A 20,130-nucleotide genomic window follows, 5' to 3' on the forward strand; every position below is an offset into this window, starting at 1 on the left:
TTATTCGAAAGTCAATTTTTGAAAAAGCAAATATCTCCAGATCTGTAGGAATCTGAGTGACAAAACTCATGTCACTTTGAGGGAACGTAAATGTCAACTTGCTGTCAGAGTCACGTCAATGTATGTCCAAGGGTTTGGACGATAGAGACATTTTAATTTTTCGAGATTATTCGAAAGTCAATTTTTGAAAAAGTAAATATCTCCAGATCTGTAGGAATCTGAGAGACAAAACTCATGTCACTTTGAGGGAAGGCATATGTCAAGTTCATGTCAGTATCTCGTCAATGTATGTCCAAGGGTTTGGACGATAGAGACATTTTAATTTTTCGAGATTATTCGAAAGTCAATTATTTAAAGGCAAATATCTCCCGATCTGTATTCATCTGAGAGACAAAACTTATGTCACTTTGAGGGAACGTATATGTCAACCTCATGTCAGAATCTCGTCAATGTATGTCCAAGGGTTTGGACGATAGAGACATTTTAATTTTTCGAGATTATTCGAAAGTCAATTTTTAAAAAGCAAATATCTCCCGATCTGTAGGCATCTGAGAGACAAAACGTATGTCACTTTGAGGGAACGTACATGTCAATTTCATGTCAGAATCTCGTCAATGTATGTCCAAGGGTTTGGACGATAGAGACATTTTAATTTTTCGAGATTATTCGAAAGTCAATTCTTAAAAGGCAAATATCTCCCGATCTGTAGGAATCTGAGAGACAAAACTTATGTCACTTTGAGGGAACGTATATGTCAACTTCCTGTCAGAGCCACGTCAATGTATGTCCAAGGGTTTGGAGGATAGAGACATTTTAATTTTTTGAGATTATTCGAAAGTCAATTATTAAAAGGCAAATATCTCCCGATCTGTAGGAATCTGAGAGACAAAACTTATGTCACTTTGAGGGAACGTATATGTCAACGTCATGTCAGAATCTCGACAATGTATGTCCAAGGGTTTGGACGATAGAGACATTTAAATTTTTCGAGATTATTCGAAAGTCAATTTTTATAAAGCAAATATCTCCCCTATCTGTAGGCATCTGAGAGACAAAACTTATGTCACGTTGAGGGAACGTATATGTCAACCTCATGCCAGAATCTCGTCAATGTATGTCCAAGGGTTTGGACGATAGAAACATTTTAATTTTTCGAGATTATTCGAAAGTCAATTATTAAAAGGCAAATATCTCCCGATCTGTAGGCATCTGAGAGACATACCTTATGCCACTTTGAGGGAACGTATATGTCAACTTCATGTCAGAATCTCGTCAATGTATGTCCAAGGGTTTGGACGATAGAGACATTTAAATTTTTCGAGATTATTCGAAAGTCAATTCTTAAAAGCCAAATATCTCCCGATCTGTAGGAATCTGAGAGACAAAACTTATGTCACTTTGAGGGAACGTATATGTCAACTTCCTGTCAGAGTCACGTCAATGTATGTCCAAGGGTTTGGACGATAGAGACATTTTAATTTTTCGAGATTATTCGAAAGTCAATTATTAAAAGGCAAATATCTCCTGATCTGTAGGCATCTGAGAGACAAAACTTATGTCACTTTGAGGGAACGTATATGTCAACTTCATGTCAGAATCTCGTCAATGTATGTCCAAGGGTTTGGACGATAGAGACATTTAAATTTTTCGAGATTATTCGAAAGTCAATTCTTAAAAGGCAAATATCTCCCGATCTGTAGGAATCTGAGAGACAAAACTTATGTCACTTTGAGGGAACGTATATGTCAACTTCCTGTCAGAGTCACGTCAATGTATGTCCAAGGGTTTGGAGGATAGAGACATTTTAATTTTTCGAGATTATTCGAAAGTCAATTTTTGAAAAGGCAAATATCTCCCGATCTGTAGGAATCTGAGTGACAAAATTTATGTCACTTTGAGGGAACGTATATGTAAACGTCATGTCAAAATCTCGTCAATGTATGTCCAAGGGTTTGGACGATAGAGACATTTTAATTTTTCGAGATTATTCGAAAGTCAATTTTTAAAAGGCAAATATCTCCCGATCTGTAGGCATCTGAGAGACAAAACTTATGCCACTTTGAGGGAACGTATATGTCAACTTCATGTCAGAATCTCGTCAAGGTATGTCCAAGGGTTTGGACGATAGAGACATTTTAATATTTCGAGATTATTCGAAAGTCAATTTATGAAAAAGCAAATATCTCCCGATCTGTAGGAATCTGAGAGACAAACCTTATGTCACATTGAGGGAACGTATATGTCAACTTCATGTCAAAGTCACGTCAATGGATGTGCAAGGGTTTGCAGGATAGAGACATCTTAATTTTTCGAGATTATTCGAAAGTCAATTTTTGAAAAGGCAAATATCTTCCGATCTGTAGGAATCTGAGAGACAAAACTTATGTCACTTTGAGGGAACGTATATGTCAACTTCATGTCAGGATCTCGTCAATGTATGTGAAAGGGTTTGGACGATAGAGACATTTATATTTTTCGAGATTATTCGAAAGTCAATTTTTAAAAGGCAAATATCTCCCGATCTGTAGGAATCTGAGAGACAAAACTTATGTCAAATTGAGGGAACGTATATGTCAACTTGCTGTCAGAGTCACGTCAATGTATGTCCAAGGGTTTGGACGATAGAGACATTTTAATTTTTCGAGATTATTCGAAAGTCAATTTTTGAAAAAGCAAATATCTCCAGATCTGTAGGAATCTGAGTGACAAAACTCATGTCACTTTGAGGGAACGTAAATGTCAACTTGCTGTCAGAGTCACGTCAATGTAGGTCCAAGGGTTTGGACGATAGAGACATTTTAATTTTTCGAGATTATTCGAAAGTCAATTTTTGAAAAAGCAAATATCTCCAGATCTGTAGGAATCTGAGTGACAAAACTCATGTCACTTTGAGGGAACGTATATGTCAACTTGCTGTCAGAGTCACGTCAATGTATGTCCAAGGGTTTGGACGATAGAGACATTTTAATTTTTCGAGATTATTCGAAAGTCAATTTTTGAAAAAGCAAATATCTCCAGATCTGTAGGAATCTGAGTGACAAAACTCATGTCACTTTGAGGGAACGTAAATGTCAACTTGCTGTCAGAGTCACGTCAATGTATGTCCAAGGGTTTGGACGATAGAGACATTTTAATTTTTCGAGATTATTCGAAAGTCAATTTTTGAAAAAGTAAATATCTCCAGATCTGTAGGAATCTGAGAGACAAAACTTATGTCACGTTGAGGGAACATATATGTCAACTTCATGTCAGAATCTCGTCAATGTATGTCCAAGGGTTTGGACGATAGAGACATTTTAATTTTTCGAGATTATTCGAAAGTCAATTCTTAAAAGGCAAATATCTCCCGATCTGTAGGAATCTGAGAGACAAAACTTATGTCACTTTGAGGGAACGTATATGTCAACTTCATGTCAGAATCTCGTCAATGTATGTCCAAGGGTTTGGACGATAGAGACATTTAAATTTTTCGAGATTATTCGAAAGTCAATTTTTTAAAGGCAAATATCTCCCGATCTGTAGGCATCTGAGAGACAAAACGTATGTCACTTTGAGGGAACGTATATGTCAACCTCATGTCAGAATCTCGTCAATGTATGTCCAAGGGTTTGGACGATAGAGACATTTTAATTTTTCGAGATTATTCGAAAGTCAATTCTTAAAAGGCAAATATCTCCCGATCTGTAGGAATCTGAGAGACAAAACTTATGTCACTTTGAGGGAACGTATATGTCAACTTCCTGTCAGAGCCACGTCAATGTATGTCCAAGGGTTTGGAGGATAGAGACATTTTAATTTTTTGAGATTATTCGAAAGTCAATTATTAAAAGGCAAATATCTCCCGATCTGTAGGAATCTGAGAGACAAAACTTATGTCACGTTGAGGGAACGTATATGTCAACCTCATGCCAGAATCTCGTCAATGTATGTCCAAGGGTTTGGACGATAGAAACATTTTAATTTTTCGAGATTATTCGAAAGTCAATTATTAAAAGGCAAATATCTCCCGATCTGTAGGCATCTGAGAGACAAAACTTATGTCACGTTGAGGGAACGTATATGTCAACCTCATGCCAGAATCTCGTCAATGTATGTCCAAGGGTTTGGACGATAGAAACATTTTAATTTTTCGAGATTATTCGAAAGTCAATTATTAAAAGGCAAATATCTCCCGATCTGTAGGCATCTGAGAGACATACCTTATGCCACTTTGAGGGAACGTATATGTCAACTTCATGTCAGAATCTCGTCAATGTATGTCCAAGGGTTTGGACGATAGAGACATTTTAATTTTTCGAGATTATTCGAAAGTCAATTATTAAAAGGCAAATATCTCCTGATCTGTAGGAATCTGAGAGACAAAACTTAAGTCACTTTGAGGGAACGTATATGTCAACTTCCTGTCAGAGTCACGTCAATGTATGTCCAAGGGTTTGGAGGATAGAGACATTTTAATTTTTCGAGATTATTCGAAAGTCAATTTTTGAAAAGGCAAATATCTCCCGATCTGTAGGAATCTGAGTGACAAAATTTATGTCACTTTGAGGGAACGTATATGTAAACGTCATGTCAAAATCTCGTCAATGTATGTCCAAGGGTTTGGACGATAGAGACATTTTAATTTTTCGAGATTATTCGAAAGTCAATTTTTAAAAGGCAAATATCTCCCGATCTGTAGGCATCTGAGAGACAAAACTTATGCCACTTTGAGGGAACGTATATGTCAACTTCATGTCAGAATCTCGTCAAGGTATGTCCAAGGGTTTGGACGATAGAGACATTTTAATATTTCGAGATTATTCGAAAGTCAATTTATGAAAAAGCAAATATCTCCCGATCTGTAGGAATCTGAGAGACAAACCTTATGTCACATTGAGGGAACGTATATGTCAACTTCATGTCAAAGTCACGTCAATGGATGTGCAAGGGTTTGCAGGATAGAGACATCTTAATTTTTCGAGATTATTCGAAAGTCAATTTTTGAAAAGGCAAATATCTTCCGATCTGTAGGAATCTGAGAGACAAAACTTATGTCACTTTGAGGGAACGTATATGTCAACTTCATGTCAGGATCTCGTCAATGTATGTGAAAGGGTTTGGACGATAGAGACATTTATATTTTTCGAGATTATTCGAAAGTCAATTTTTAAAAGGCAAATATCTCCCGATCTGTAGGAATCTGAGAGACAAAACTTATGTCAAATTGAGGGAACGTATATGTCAACTTGCTGTCAGAGTCACGTCAATGTATGTCCAAGGGTTTGGACGATAGAGACATTTTAATTTTTCGAGATTATTCGAAAGTCAATTTTTGAAAAAGCAAATATCTCCAGATCTGTAGGAATCTGAGTGACAAAACTCATGTCACTTTGAGGGAACGTAAATGTCAACTTGCTGTCAGAGTCACGTCAATGTATGTCCAAGGGTTTGGACGATAGAGACATTTTAATTTTTCGAGATTATTCGAAAGTCAATTTTTGAAAAAGTAAATATCTCCAGATCTGTAGGAATCTGAGAGACAAAACTCATGTCACTTTGAGGGAAGGCATATGTCAAGTTCATGTCAGTATCTCGTCAATGTATGTCCAAGGGTTTGGACGATAGAGACATTTTAATTTTTCGAGATTATTCGAAAGTCAATTATTTAAAGGCAAATATCTCCCGATCTGTATTCATCTGAGAGACAAAACTTATGTCACTTTGAGGGAACGTATATGTCAACCTCATGTCAGAATCTCGTCAATGTATGTCCAAGGGTTTGGACGATAGAGACATTTTAATTTTTCGAGATTATTCGAAAGTCAATTTTTAAAAAGCAAATATCTCCCGATCTGTAGGCATCTGAGAGACAAAACGTATGTCACTTTGAGGGAACGTACATGTCAATTTCATGTCAGAATCTCGTCAATGTATGTCCAAGGGTTTGGACGATAGAGACATTTTAATTTTTCGAGATTATTCGAAAGTCAATTCTTAAAAGGCAAATATCTCCCGATCTGTAGGAATCTGAGAGACAAAACTTATGTCACTTTGAGGGAACGTATATGTCAACTTCCTGTCAGAGCCACGTCAATGTATGTCCAAGGGTTTGGAGGATAGAGACATTTTAATTTTTTGAGATTATTCGAAAGTCAATTATTAAAAGGCAAATATCTCCCGATCTGTAGGAATCTGAGAGACAAAACTTATGTCACTTTGAGGGAACGTATATGTCAACGTCATGTCAGAATCTCGACAATGTATGTCCAAGGGTTTGGACGATAGAGACATTTAAATTTTTCGAGATTATTCGAAAGTCAATTTTTATAAAGCAAATATCTCCCCTATCTGTAGGCATCTGAGAGACAAAACTTATGTCACGTTGAGGGAACGTATATGTCAACCTCATGCCAGAATCTCGTCAATGTATGTCCAAGGGTTTGGACGATAGAAACATTTTAATTTTTCGAGATTATTCGAAAGTCAATTATTAAAAGGCAAATATCTCCCGATCTGTAGGCATCTGAGAGACATACCTTATGCCACTTTGAGGGAACGTATATGTCAACTTCATGTCAGAATCTCGTCAATGTATGTCCAAGGGTTTGGACGATAGAGACATTTTAATTTTTCGAGATTATTCGAAAGTCAATTTTTGAAAAAGCAAATATCTCCAGATCTGTAGGAATCTGAGTGACAAACCTCATGTCACTTTGAGGGAACGTAAATGTCAACTTGCTGTCAAAGTCACGTCAATGTATGTCCAAGGGTTTGGACGATAGAGACATTTTAATTTTTCGAGATTATTCGAAAGTCAATTTTTGAAAAAGCAAATATCTCCAGATCTGTTGGAATCTGAGAGACAAAACTCATGTCACTTTGAGGGAAGGCATATGTCAAGTTCATGTCAGCATCTCGTCAATGTATGTCCAAGGGTTTGGACGATAGAGACATTTTAATTTTTCGAGATTATTCGAAAGTCAATTATTTAAAGGCAAATATCTCCCGATCTGTAGGCATCTGAGAGACAAAACTTATGTCACTTTGAGGGAACGTATATGTCAACCTCATGCCAGAATCTCGTCAATGTATGTCCAAGGGTTTGGACGATAGAGACATTTTAATTTTTCGAGATTATTCGAAAGTCAATTTTTAAAAAGCAAATATCTCCCGATCTGTAGGCATCTGAGAGACAAAACGTATGTCACTTTGAGGGAACGTACATGTCAATTTCATGTCAGAATCTCGTCAATGTATGTCCAAGGGTTTGGACGATAGAGACATTTTAATTTTTCGAGATTATTCGAAAGTCAATTCTTAAAAGGCAAATATCTCCCGATCTGTAGGAATCTGAGAGACAAAACTTATGTCACTTTGAGGGAACGTATATGTCAACTTCCTGTCAGAGCCACGTCAATGTATGTCCAAGGGTTTGGAGGATAGAGACATTTTAATTTTTCGAGATTATTCGAAAGTCAATTTTTGAAAAAGCAAATATCTCCCGATCTGTAGGAATCTGAGAGACAAAACTTATGTCACTTTGAGGGAACGTATATGTCAACGTCATGTCAGAATCTCGACAATGTATGTCCAAGGGTTTGGACGATAGAGACATTTTAATTTTTCGAGATTATTCGAAAGTCAATTCTTAAAAGCCAAATATCTCCCGATCTGTAGGAATCTGAGAGACAAAACTTATGTCACTTTGAGGGAACGTATATGTCAACTTCCTGTCAGAGCCACGTCAATGTATGTCCAAGGGTTTGGAGGATAGAGACATTTTAATTTTTCGAGATTATTCGAAAGTCAATTTTTGAAAAGGCAAATATCTCCCGATCTGTAGGAATCTGAGAGACAAAACTTATGTCACTTTGAGGGAACGTACATGTCAACTTCAGAATCTCGTCAATGTATGTCCAAGGGTTTGGACGATAGAGACATTTTAATTTTTCGAGATTATTCGAAATACAATTTTTTAAAGGCAAATATCTCCCGATCTGTAGGCATCTGAGAGACAAAACTTATGTCACTTTGAGGGAACGTATATGTCAACCTCATGTCAGAATCTCGTCAATGTATGTCCAAGGGTTTGGACGATAGAGACATTTTAATTTTTCGAGATTATTCGAAAGTCAATTATTAAAAGGCAAATATCTCCTGATCTGTAGGCATCTGAGAGACAAAACTTATGTCACTTTGAGGGAACGTATATGTCAACTTCATGTCAGAATCTCGTCAATGTATGTCCAAGGGTTTGGACGATAGAGACATTTAAATTTTTCGAGATTATTCGAAAGTCAATTCTTAAAAGGCAAATATCTCCCGATCTGTAGGAATCTGAGAGACAAAACTTATGTCACTTTGAGGGAACGTATATGTCAACTTCCTGTCAGAGTCACGTCAATGTATGTCCAAGGGTTTGGAGGATAGAGACATTTTAATTTTTCGAGATTATTCGAAAGTCAATTTTTGAAAAGGCAAATATCTCCCGATCTGTAGGAATCTGAGTGACAAAATTTATGTCACTTTGAGGGAACGTATATGTAAACGTCATGTCAAAATCTCGTCAATGTATGTCCAAGGGTTTGGACGATAGAGACATTTTAATTTTTCGAGATTATTCGAAAGTCAATTTTTAAAAGGCAAATATCTCCCGATCTGTAGGCATCTGAGAGACAAAACTTATGCCACTTTGAGGGAACGTATATGTCAACTTCATGTCAGAATCTCGTCAAGGTATGTCCAAGGGTTTGGACGATAGAGACATTTTAATATTTCGAGATTATTCGAAAGTCAATTTATGAAAAAGCAAATATCTCCCGATCTGTAGGAATCTGAGAGACAAACCTTATGTCACATTGAGGGAACGTATATGTCAACTTCATGTCAAAGTCACGTCAATGGATGTGCAAGGGTTTGCAGGATAGAGACATCTTAATTTTTCGAGATTATTCGAAAGTCAATTTTTGAAAAGGCAAATATCTTCCGATCTGTAGGAATCTGAGAGACAAAACTTATGTCACTTTGAGGGAACGTATATGTCAACTTCCTGTCAGAGCCACGTCAATGTATGTGCAAGGGTTTGGAGGATAGAGACATTTTAATTTTTTGAGATTATTCGAAAGTCAATTTTTAAAAGACAAATATCTCCCGATCTGTAGGAATCTGAGAGACAAAACTTATGTCACTTTGAGGTAACGTACATGTCAACTTCATGTCAGAATCTCGTCAATGGATGTGCAAGGGTTTGCAGGATAGAGACATTTTAATTTTTCGAGATTATTCGAAAGTCAATTCTTAAAAGGCAAATATCTCCCGATCTGTAGGAATCTGAGAGACAAAACTTATGTCACTTTGAGGGAACGTATATGTCAACTTCCTGTCAGAGCCACGTCAATGTATGTCAAAGGGTTTGGAGGATAGAGACATTTTAATTTTTTGAGATTATTATGAAAGTCAATTATTAAAAGGCAAATATCTCCCGATCTGTAGGAATCTGAGAGACAAAACTTATGTCACTTTGAGGGAACGTATATGTCAACGTCATGTCAGAATCTCGACAATGTATGTCCAAGGGTTTGGACGATAGAGACATTTAAATTTTTCGAGATTATTCGAAAGTCAATTTTTATAAAGCAAATATCTCCCCTATCTGTAGGCATCTGAGAGACAAAACTTATGTCACGTTGAGGGAACGTATATGTCAACCTCATGCCAGAATCTCGTCAATGTATGTCCAAGGGTTTGGACGATAGAAACATTTTAATTTTTCGAGATTATTCGAAAGTCAATTATTAAAAGGCAAATATCTCCCGATCTGTAGGCATCTGAGAGACATACCTTATGCCACTTTGAGGGAACGTATATGTCAACTTCATGTCAGAATCTCGTCAATGTATGTCCAAGGGTTTGGACGATAGAGACATTTTAATTTTTCGAGATTATTCGAAAGTCAATTCTTAAAAGCCAAATATCTCCCGATCTGTAGGAATCTGAGAGACAAAACTTATGTCACTTTGAGGGAACGTATATGTCAACTTCCTGTCAGAGTCACGTCAATGTATGTCCAAGGGTTTGGAGGATAGAGACATTTTAATTTTTCGAGATTATTCGAAAGTCAATTTTTGAAAAGGCAAATATCTCCCGATCTGTAGGAATCTGAGAGACAAAACTTATGTCACTTTGAGGGAACGTACATGTCAACTTCATGTCAGAATCTCGTCAATGTATGTCCAAGGGTTTGGACGAGAGAGACATTTTAATTTTTCGAGATTATTCGAAAGTCAATTTTTAAAAGGGAAATATCTCCCGATCTGTAGGCATCTGAGAGACAAAACTTATGTCACTTTGAGGGAATGGATATGTCAACTTCCTGTCTGAGTCACGTCAATGTATGTAAAAGGGTTTGGAGGATAGACACATTTTAATTTTTCGTGATTATTCGAAAGTCAATTTTTGAAAACTCAAATATCTTCCGATCTGTAGGAATCTGAGAGACAAAACTTATGTCACTTTGAGGGAACGTATATGTCAACTTCATGTCAGAATCTCGTCAATGTATGTGAAAGGGTTTGGACGATAGAGACATTTAAATTTTTCGAGATTATTCGAAAGTCAATTTTTAAGAGACAAATATCTCCCGATCTGTAGGAATCTGAGAGACAAAACTTATGTCACTTTGAGGGAACGTATATGTCAACTTGCTGTCAGAGTCACGTCAATGTATGTCTAAGGGTTTGGACGATAGAGAAATTTAAATTTTTCGAGATTATTCGAAAGTCAATTTTTGAAAAAGCAAATATCTCCAGATCTGTTGGAATCTGAGAGACAAAACTCATGCCACTTTGAGGGAAGGCATATGTCAAGTTCATGTCAGAATCTCGTCAATGTATGTCCAAGGGTTTGGACGATAGAGACATTTTAATTTTTCGAGATTATTCGAAAGTCAATTATTTAAAGGCAAATATCTCCCGATCTGTAGGCATCTGAGAGACAAAACTTATGTCACTTTGAGGGAACGTATATGTCAACCTCATGTCAGAATCTCGTCAATGTATGTCTAAGGGTTTGGACGATAGAGACATTTAAATTTTTCGAGATTATTCGAAAGTCAATATAAAAAGCAAATATCTCCCGATCTGTAGGCATCTGAGAGACAAAACTTATGTCACTTTGAGGGAACGTACATGTCAACTTCATGTCAGAATCTCGTCAATGTATGTCCAAGGGTTTGGACGATAGAGACATTTTAATTTTTCGAGATTATTCGATAGTCAATTCTTAAAAGGCAAATATCTCCCGATCTGTAGGAATCTGAGAGACAAAACTTATGTCACTTTGAGGGAACGTATATGTCAACTTCCTGTCAGAGTCACGTCAATGTATGTCCAAGGGTTTGGAGGATAGAGACATTTTAATTTTTCGAGATTATTCGAAAGTCAATTTTTGAGAAGGCAAATATCTCCCGATCTGTAGGAATCTGAGAGACAAAACTTATGTCACTTTGAGGGAACGTATATGTCAACTTCATGTCAGAATCTCGTCAATGTATGTCCAAGGGTTTGGACGATAGAGACATTTTAATTTCTCGAGATTATTCGAAAGTCAATTATTAAAAGGCAAATATCTCACGATCTGTAGGCATCTGAGAGACAAAACGTATGCCACTTTGAGGGAACGTATATGTCAACTTCATGTCAGAATCTCGTCAATGTATGTCCAAGGGTTTGGACGATAGAGACATTTTAATTTTTCGAGATTATTCTAAAGTCAATTTTTAAAAGGTAAATATCTCCCGATCTGTAGGCATCTGAGAGACAAAACGTATGTCACTTTGAGGGAACGTATATGTCAACCTCATGTTAGAATCTCGTCAATATATGTCCAAGGGTTTGGACGATAGAGACATTTTAATTTTTCGAGATTATTCGAAAGTCAATTATTAAAAGGCAAATATCTCCCGATCTGTAGGAATCTGAGAGACAACACTTATGTCACTTTGAGGGAACGTATATGTCAACTTCCTGTCAGAGTCACGTCAATGTATGTCCAAGGGTTTGGAGGATAGAGACATTTTAATTTTTCGAGATTATTCGAAAGTCAATTTTTGAAAAGGCAAATATCTCCCGATCTGTACGAATCTGAGAGACAAAATTTATGTCACTTTGAGGGAACGTATATGTAAACGTCATGTCAAAATCTCGTCAATGTATGTCCAAGGGTTTTGACGATAGAGACATTTTAATTTTTCGAGATTATTCGAAAGTCAATTTTTAAAAGGCAAATATCTCCCGATCTGTAGGCATCTGAGAGACAAAACTTATGCCACTTTGAGGGAACGTATATGTCAACTTCATGTCAGAATCTCGTCTAGGTATGTCCAAGGGTTTGGACGATAGAGACATTTTAATTTTTCGAGATTATTCGAAAGTCAATTCTTAAAAGCCAAATATCTCCCGATCTGTAGGAATCTGAGAGACAAAACTTATGTCACTTTGAGGGAACGTATATGTCAACTTCCTGTCAGAGTCACGTCAATGTATGTCCAAGGGTTTGGAGGATAGAGACATTTTAATTTTTCGAGATTATTCGAAAGTCAATTTTTGAAAAGGCAAATATCTCCCGATCTGTAGGAATCTGAGAGACAAAACTTATGTCACTTTGAGGGAACGTACATGTCAACTTCATGTCAGAATCTCGTCAATGTATGTCCAAGGGTTTGGACGAGAGAGACATTTTAATTTTTCGAGATTATTCGAAAGTCAATTTTTAAAAGGGAAATATCTCCCGATCTGTAGGCATCTGAGAGACAAAACTTATGTCACTTTGAGGGAACGGATATGTCAACTTCCTGTCTGAGTCACGTCAATGTATGTCCAAGGGTTTGGAGGATAGACACATTTTAATTTTTCGAGATTATTCGAAAGTCAATTTTTGAAAAGGCAAATATCTTCCGATCTGTAGGAATCTGAGAGACAAAACTTATGTCACTTTGAGGGAACGTATATGTCAACTTCATGTCAGAATCTCGTCAATGTATGTGAAAGGGTTTGGACGATAGAGACATTTAAATTTTTCGAGATTATTCGAAAGTCAATTTTTAAAAGACAAATATCTCCCGATCTGTAGGAATCTGAGAGACAAAACTTATGTCACTTTGAGGGAACGTATATGTCAACTTGCTGTCAGAGTCACGTCAATGTATGTCTAAGGGTTTGGACGATAGAGAAATTTAAATTTTTCGAGATTATTCGAAAGTCAATTTTTGAAAAAGCAAATATCTCCAGATCTGATGGAATCTGAGAGACAAAACTCATGCCACTTTGAGGGAAGGCATATGTCAAGTTCATGTCAGAATCTCGTCAATGTATGTCCAAGGGTTTGGACGATAGAGACATTTTAATTTTTCGAGATTATTCGAAAGTCAATTATTTAAAGGCAAATATCTCCCGATCTGTAGGCATCTGAGAGACAAAACTTATGTCACTTTGAGGGAACGTATATGTCAACCTCATGTCAGAATCTCGTCAATGTATGTCTAAGGGTTTGGACGATAGAGACATTTAAATTTTTCGAGATTATTCGAAAGTCAATATTAAAAAGCAAATATCTCCCGATCTGTAGGCATCTGAGAGACAAAACTTATGTCACTTTGAGGGAACGTACATGTCAACTTCATGTCAGAATCTCGTCAATGTATGTCCAAGGGTTTGGACGATAGAGACATTTTAATTTTTCGAGATTATTCGAAAGTCAATTCTTAAAAGGCAAATATCTCCCGATCTGTAGGAATCTGAGAGACAAAACTTATGTCACTTTGAGGGAACGTATATGTCAACTTCCTGTCAGAGTCACGTCAATGTATGTCCAAGGGTTTGGAGGATAGAGACATTTTAATTTTTCGAGATTATTCGAAAGTCAATTTTTGAAAAGGCAAATATCTCCCGATCTGTAGGAATCTGAGAGACAAAACTTATGTCACTTTGAGGGAACGTATATGTCAACTTCATGTCAGAATCTCGTCAATGTATGTCCAAGGGTTTGGACGATAGAGACATTTTAATTTCTCGAGATTATTCGAAAGTCAATTATTAAAAGGCAAATATCTCACGATCTGTAGGCATCTGAGAGACAAAACGTATGCCACTTTGAGGGAACGTATATGTCAACTTCATGTCAGAATCTCGTCAATGTATGTCCAAGGGTTTGGACGATAGAGATATTTTAATTTTTCGAGATTATTCTAAAGTCAATTTTTAAAAGGTAAATATCTCCCGATCTGTAGGCATGTGAGAGACAAAACGTATGTCACTTTGAGGGAACGTATATGTCAACCTCATGTTAGAATCTCGTCAATATATGTCCAAGGGTTTGAACGATAGAGACATTTTAATTTTTCGAGATTATTCGAAAGTCAATTATTAAAAGGCAAATATCTCCCGATCTGTAGGAATCTGAGAGACAACACTTATGTCACTTTGAGGGAACGTATATGTCAACTTCCTGTCAGAGTCACGTCAATGTATGTCCAAGGGTTTGGAGGATAGAGACATTTTAATTTTTCGAGATTATTCGAAAGTCAATTTTTGAAAAGGCAAATATCTCCCGATCTGTACGAATCTGAGAGACAAAATTTATGTCACTTTGAGGGAACGTATATGTAAACGTCATGTCAAAATCTCGTCAATGTATGTCCAAGGGTTTTGACGATAGAGACATTTTAATTTTTCGAGATTATTCGAAAGTCAATTTTTAAAAGGCAAATATCTCCCGATCTGTAGGCATCTGAGAGACAAAACTTATGCCACTTTGAGGGAACGTATATGTCAACTTCATGTCAGAATCTCGTCTAGGTATGTCCAAGGGTTTGGACGATAGAGACATTTTAATTTTTCGAGATTATTCGAAAGTCAATTTATGAAAAAGCAAATATCTCCCGATCTGTAGGAATCTGAGAGACAAAACTTATGTCACTTTGAGGGAACGTATATGTCAACTTCCTGTCAAAGTCACGTCAATGTATGTCCAAGGGTTTGGAGGATAGAGACATTTTAATTTTTCGAGATTATTCGAAAGTCAATTATTGAAAAGGCAAATATCTCCCGATCTGTAGAATCTGAGAGACAAAACTTATGTCACTTTGAGGGAACGTATATGTTAACTTCATGTCAGAATCTCGTCAATGTATGTCCAAGGGTTTGGACGATAGAGACATTTTAATTTTTCGAGATTATTCGAAATACAATTCTTTAAAGGCAAATATCTCCCGATCTGTAGGAATCTGAGAGACAAAACTTATGTCACTTTGAGGGAATGTATATGTCAACCTCATGTCAGAATCTCGTCAATGTATGTCCAAGGGTTTGGACGATAGAGACATTTTAATTTTTCGAGATTATTCGAAAGTCAATTATTAAAAGGCAAATATCTCCTGATCTGTAGGCATCTGAGAGACAAAACTTATGTCACTTTGAGGGAACGTATATGTCAACTTCATGTCAGAATCTCGTCAATGTATGTCCAAGGGTTTGGACGATAGAGACATTTAAATTTTTCGAGATTATTCGAAAGTCAATTCTTAAAAGGCAAATATCTCCCGATCTGTAGGAATCTGAGAAACAAAACTTATGTCACTTTGAGGGAACGTATATGTTAACTTCCTGTCAGAGTCACGTCAATGTATGTCCAAGGGTTTGGAGGATAGAGACATTTTAATTTTTCGAGATTATTCGAAAGTCAATTTTTGAAAAGGCAAATATCTCCCGATCTGTAAGAATCTGAGAGACAAACCTTATGTCACATTGAGGGAACGTATATGTCAACTTCATGTCAAAGTCACGTCAATGGATGTGCAAGGGTTTGCAGGATAGAGACATCTTAATTTTTCGAGATTATTCGAAAGTCAATTTATGAAAAAGCAAATATCTCCCGATCTGTAGGAATCTGAGAGACAAACCTTATGTCACATTGAGGGAACGTATATGTCAACTTCATGTCAAAGTCACGTCAATGGATGTGCAAGGGTTTGCAGGATAGAGACATCTTAATTTTTCGAGATTATTCGAAAGTCAATTTTTGAAAAGGCAAATATCTTCCGATCTGTAGGAATCTGAGAGACAAAACTTATGTCACTTTGAGGGAACGTATATGCCAACTTCATGTCAGGATCTCGTCAATGTATGTGAAAGGGTTTGGACGATAGAGACATTTATATTTTTCGAGATTATTCGAAAGTCAATTTTTAAAAGGCAAATATCTCCCGATCTGTAGGAATCTGAGAGACAAAACTTATGTCAAATTGAGGGAACGTATATGTCAACTTGCTGTCAGAGTCACGTCAATGTATGTCCAAGGGTTTGGACGATAGAGACATTTTAATTTTTCGAGATTATTCGAAAGTCAATTTTTGAAAAAGCAAATATCTCCAGATCTGTAGGAATCTGAGTGACAAAACTCACGTCACTTTGAGGGAACGTAAATGTCAACTTGCTGTCAGAGTCACGTCAATGTATGTCCAAGGGTTTGGACGATAGAGACATTTTAATTTTTCGAGATTATTCAAAAGTCAATTTTTGAAAAAGTAAATATCTCCAGATCTGTAGGAATCTGAGAGACAAAACTCATGTCACTTTGAGGGAAGGCATATGTCAAGTTCATGTCAGTATCTCGTCAATGTATGTCCAAGGGTTTGGACGATAGAGACATTTTAATTTTTCGAGATTATTCGAAAGTCAATTATTTAAAGGCAAATATCTCCCGATCTGTATTCATCTGAGAGACAAAACTTATGTCACTTTGAGGGAACGTATATGTCAACCTCATGTCAGAATCTCGTCAATGTATGTCCAAGGGTTTGGACGATAGAGACATTTAAATTTTTCGAGATTATTCGAAAGTCAATTTTTAAAAAGCAAATATCTCCCGATCTGTAGGCATCTGAGAGACAAAACGTATGTCACTTTGAGGGAACGTACATGTCAATTTCATGTCAGAATCTCGTCAATGTATGTCCAAGGGTTTGGACGATAGAGACATTTTAATTTTTCGAGATTATTCGAAAGTCAATTCTTAAAAGGCAAATATCTCCCGATCTGTAGGAATCTGAGAGACAAAACTTATGTCACTTTGAGGGAACGTATATGTCAACTTCCTGTCAGAGCCACGTCAATGTATGTCCAAGGGTTTGGAGGATAGAGACATTTTAATTTTTTGAGATTATTCGAAAGTCAATTATTAAAAGGCAAATATCTCCCGATCTGTAGGAATCTGAGAGACAAAACTTATGTCACTTTGAGGGAACGTATATGTCAACGTCATGTCAGAATCTCGACAATGTATGTCCAAGGGTTTGGACGATAGAGACATTTAAATTTTTCGAGATTATTCGAAAGTCAATTTTTATAAAGCAAATATCTCCCCTATCTGTAGGCATCTGAGAGAAAAACTTATGTCACGTTGAGGGAACGTATATGTCAACCTCATGCCAGAATCTCGTCAATGTATGTCCAAGGGTTTGGACGATAGAAACATTTTAATTTTTCGAGATTATTCGAAAGTCAATTATTAAAAGGCAAATATCTCCCGATCTGTAGGCATCTGAGAGACATACCTTATGCCACTTTGAGGGAACGTATATGTCAACTTCATGTCAGAATCTCGTCAATGTATGTCCAAGGGTTTGGACGATAGAGACATTTTAATTTTTCGAGATTATTCGAAAGTCAATTCTTAAAAGCCAAATATCTCCCGATCTGTAGGAATCTGAGAGACAAAACTTATGTCACTTTGAGGGAACGTATATGTCAACTTCCTGTCAGAGTCACGTCAATGTATGTCCAAGGGTTTGGAGGATAGAGACATTTTAATTTTTCGAGATTATTCGAAAGTCAATTTTTGAAAAGGCAAATATCTCCCGATCTGTAGGAATCTGAGAGACAAAACTTATGTCACTTTGAGGGAACGTACATGTCAACTTCATGTCAGAATCTCGTCAATGTATGTCCAAGGGTTTGGACGAGAGAGACATTTTAATTTTTCGAGATTATTCGAAAGTCAATTTTTAAAAGGGAAATATCTCCCGATCTGTAGGCATCTGAGAGACAAAACTTATGTCACTTTGAGGGAACGGATATGTCAACTTCCTGTCTGAGTCACGTCAATGTATGTCCAAGGGTTTGGAGGATAGACACATTTTAATTTTTCGTGATTATTCGAAAGTCAATTTTTGAAAAGGCAAATATCTTCCGATCTGTAGGAATCTGAGAGACAAAACTTATGTCACTTTGAGGGAACGTATATGTCAACTTCATGTCAGAATCTCGTCAATGTATGTGAAAGGGTTTGGACGATAGAGACATTTAAATTTTTCGAGATTATTCGAAAGTCAATTTTTAAAAGACAAATATCTCCCGATCTGTAGGAATCTGAGAGACAAAACTTATGTCACTTTGAGGGAACGTATATGTCAACTTGCTGTCAGAGTCACGTCAATGTATGTCTAAGGGTTTGGACGATAGAGAAATTTAAATTTTTCGAGATTATTCGAAAGTCAATTTTTGAAAAAGCAAATATCTCCAGATCTGTTGGAATCTGAGATACAAAACTCATGCCACTTTGAGGGAAGGCATATGTCAAGTTCATGTCAGAATCTCGTCAATGTATGTCCAAGGGTTTGGACGATAGAGACATTTTAATTTTTCGAGATTATTCGAAAGTCAATTATTTAAAGGCAAATATCTCCCGATCTGTAGGCATCTGAGAGACAAAACTTATGTCACTTTGAGGGAACGTATATGTCAACCTCATGTCAGAATCTCGTCAATGTATGTCTAAGGGTTTGGACGATAGAGACATTTAAATTTTTCGAGATTATTCGAAAGTCAATATTAAAAAGCAAATATCTCCCGATCTGTAGGCATCTGAGAGACAAAACTTATGTCACTTTGAGGGAACGTACATGTCAACTTCATGTCAGAATCTCGTCAATGTATGTCCAAGGGTTTGGACGATAGAGACATTTTAATTTTTCGAGATTATTCGAAAGTCAATTCTTAAAAGGCAAATATCTCCCGATCTGTAGGAATCTGAGAGACAAAACTTATGTCACTTTGAGGGAACGTATATGTCAACTTCCTGTCAGAGTCACGTCAATGTATGTCCAAGGGTTTGGAGGATAGAGACATTTTAATTTTTCGAGATTATTCGAAAGTCAATTTTTGAAAAGGCAAATATCTCCCGATCTGTAGGAATCTGAGAGACAAAACTTATGTCACTTTGAGGGAACGTATATGTCAACTTCATGTCAGAATCTCGTCAATGTATGTCCAAGGGTTTGGACGATAGAGACATTTTAATTTCTCGAGATTATTCGAAAGTCAATTATTAAAAGGCAAATATCTCACGATCTGTAGGCATCTGAGAGACAAAACGTATGCCACTTTGAGGGAACGTATATGTCAACTTCATGTCAGAATCTCGTCAATGTATGTCCAAGGGTTTGGACGATAGAGACATTTTAATTTTTCGAGATTATTCTAAAGTCAATTTTTAAAAGGTAAATATCTCCCGATCTGTAGGCATCTGAGAGACAAAACGTATGTCACTTTGAGGGAACGTATATGTCAACCTCATGTTAGAATCTCGTCAATATATGTCCAAGGGTTTGGACGATAGAGACATTTTAATTTTTCGAGATTATTCGAAAGTCAATTATTAAAAGGCAAATATCTCCCGATCTGTAGGAATCTGAGAGACAACACTTATGTCACTTTGAGGGAACGTATATGTCAACTTCCTGTCAGAGTCACGTCAATGTATGTCCAAGGGTTTGGAGGATAGAGACATTTTAATTTTTCGAGATTATTCGAAAGTCAATTTTTGAAAAGGCAAATATCTCCCGATCTGTACGAATCTGAGAGACAAAATTTATGTCACTTTGAGGGAACGTATATGTAAACGTCATGTCAAAATCTCGTCAATGTATGTCCAAGGGTTTTGACGATAGAGACATTTTAATTTTTCGAGATTATTCGAAAGTCAATTTTTAAAAGGCAAATATCTCCCGATCTGTAGGCATCTGAGAGACAAAACTTATGCCACTTTGAGGGAACGTATATGTCAACTTCATGTCAGAATCTCGTCTAGGTATGTCCA

This window comes from Zootermopsis nevadensis, unplaced genomic scaffold (assembly GCF_977971745.1).
Source record: "Zootermopsis nevadensis isolate Lab colony 2312 unplaced genomic scaffold, Znev_1.0 Znev_ptg000022l, whole genome shotgun sequence".
In the NCBI taxonomy this organism is placed as follows: domain Eukaryota; kingdom Metazoa; phylum Arthropoda; class Insecta; order Blattodea; family Termopsidae; genus Zootermopsis; species Zootermopsis nevadensis.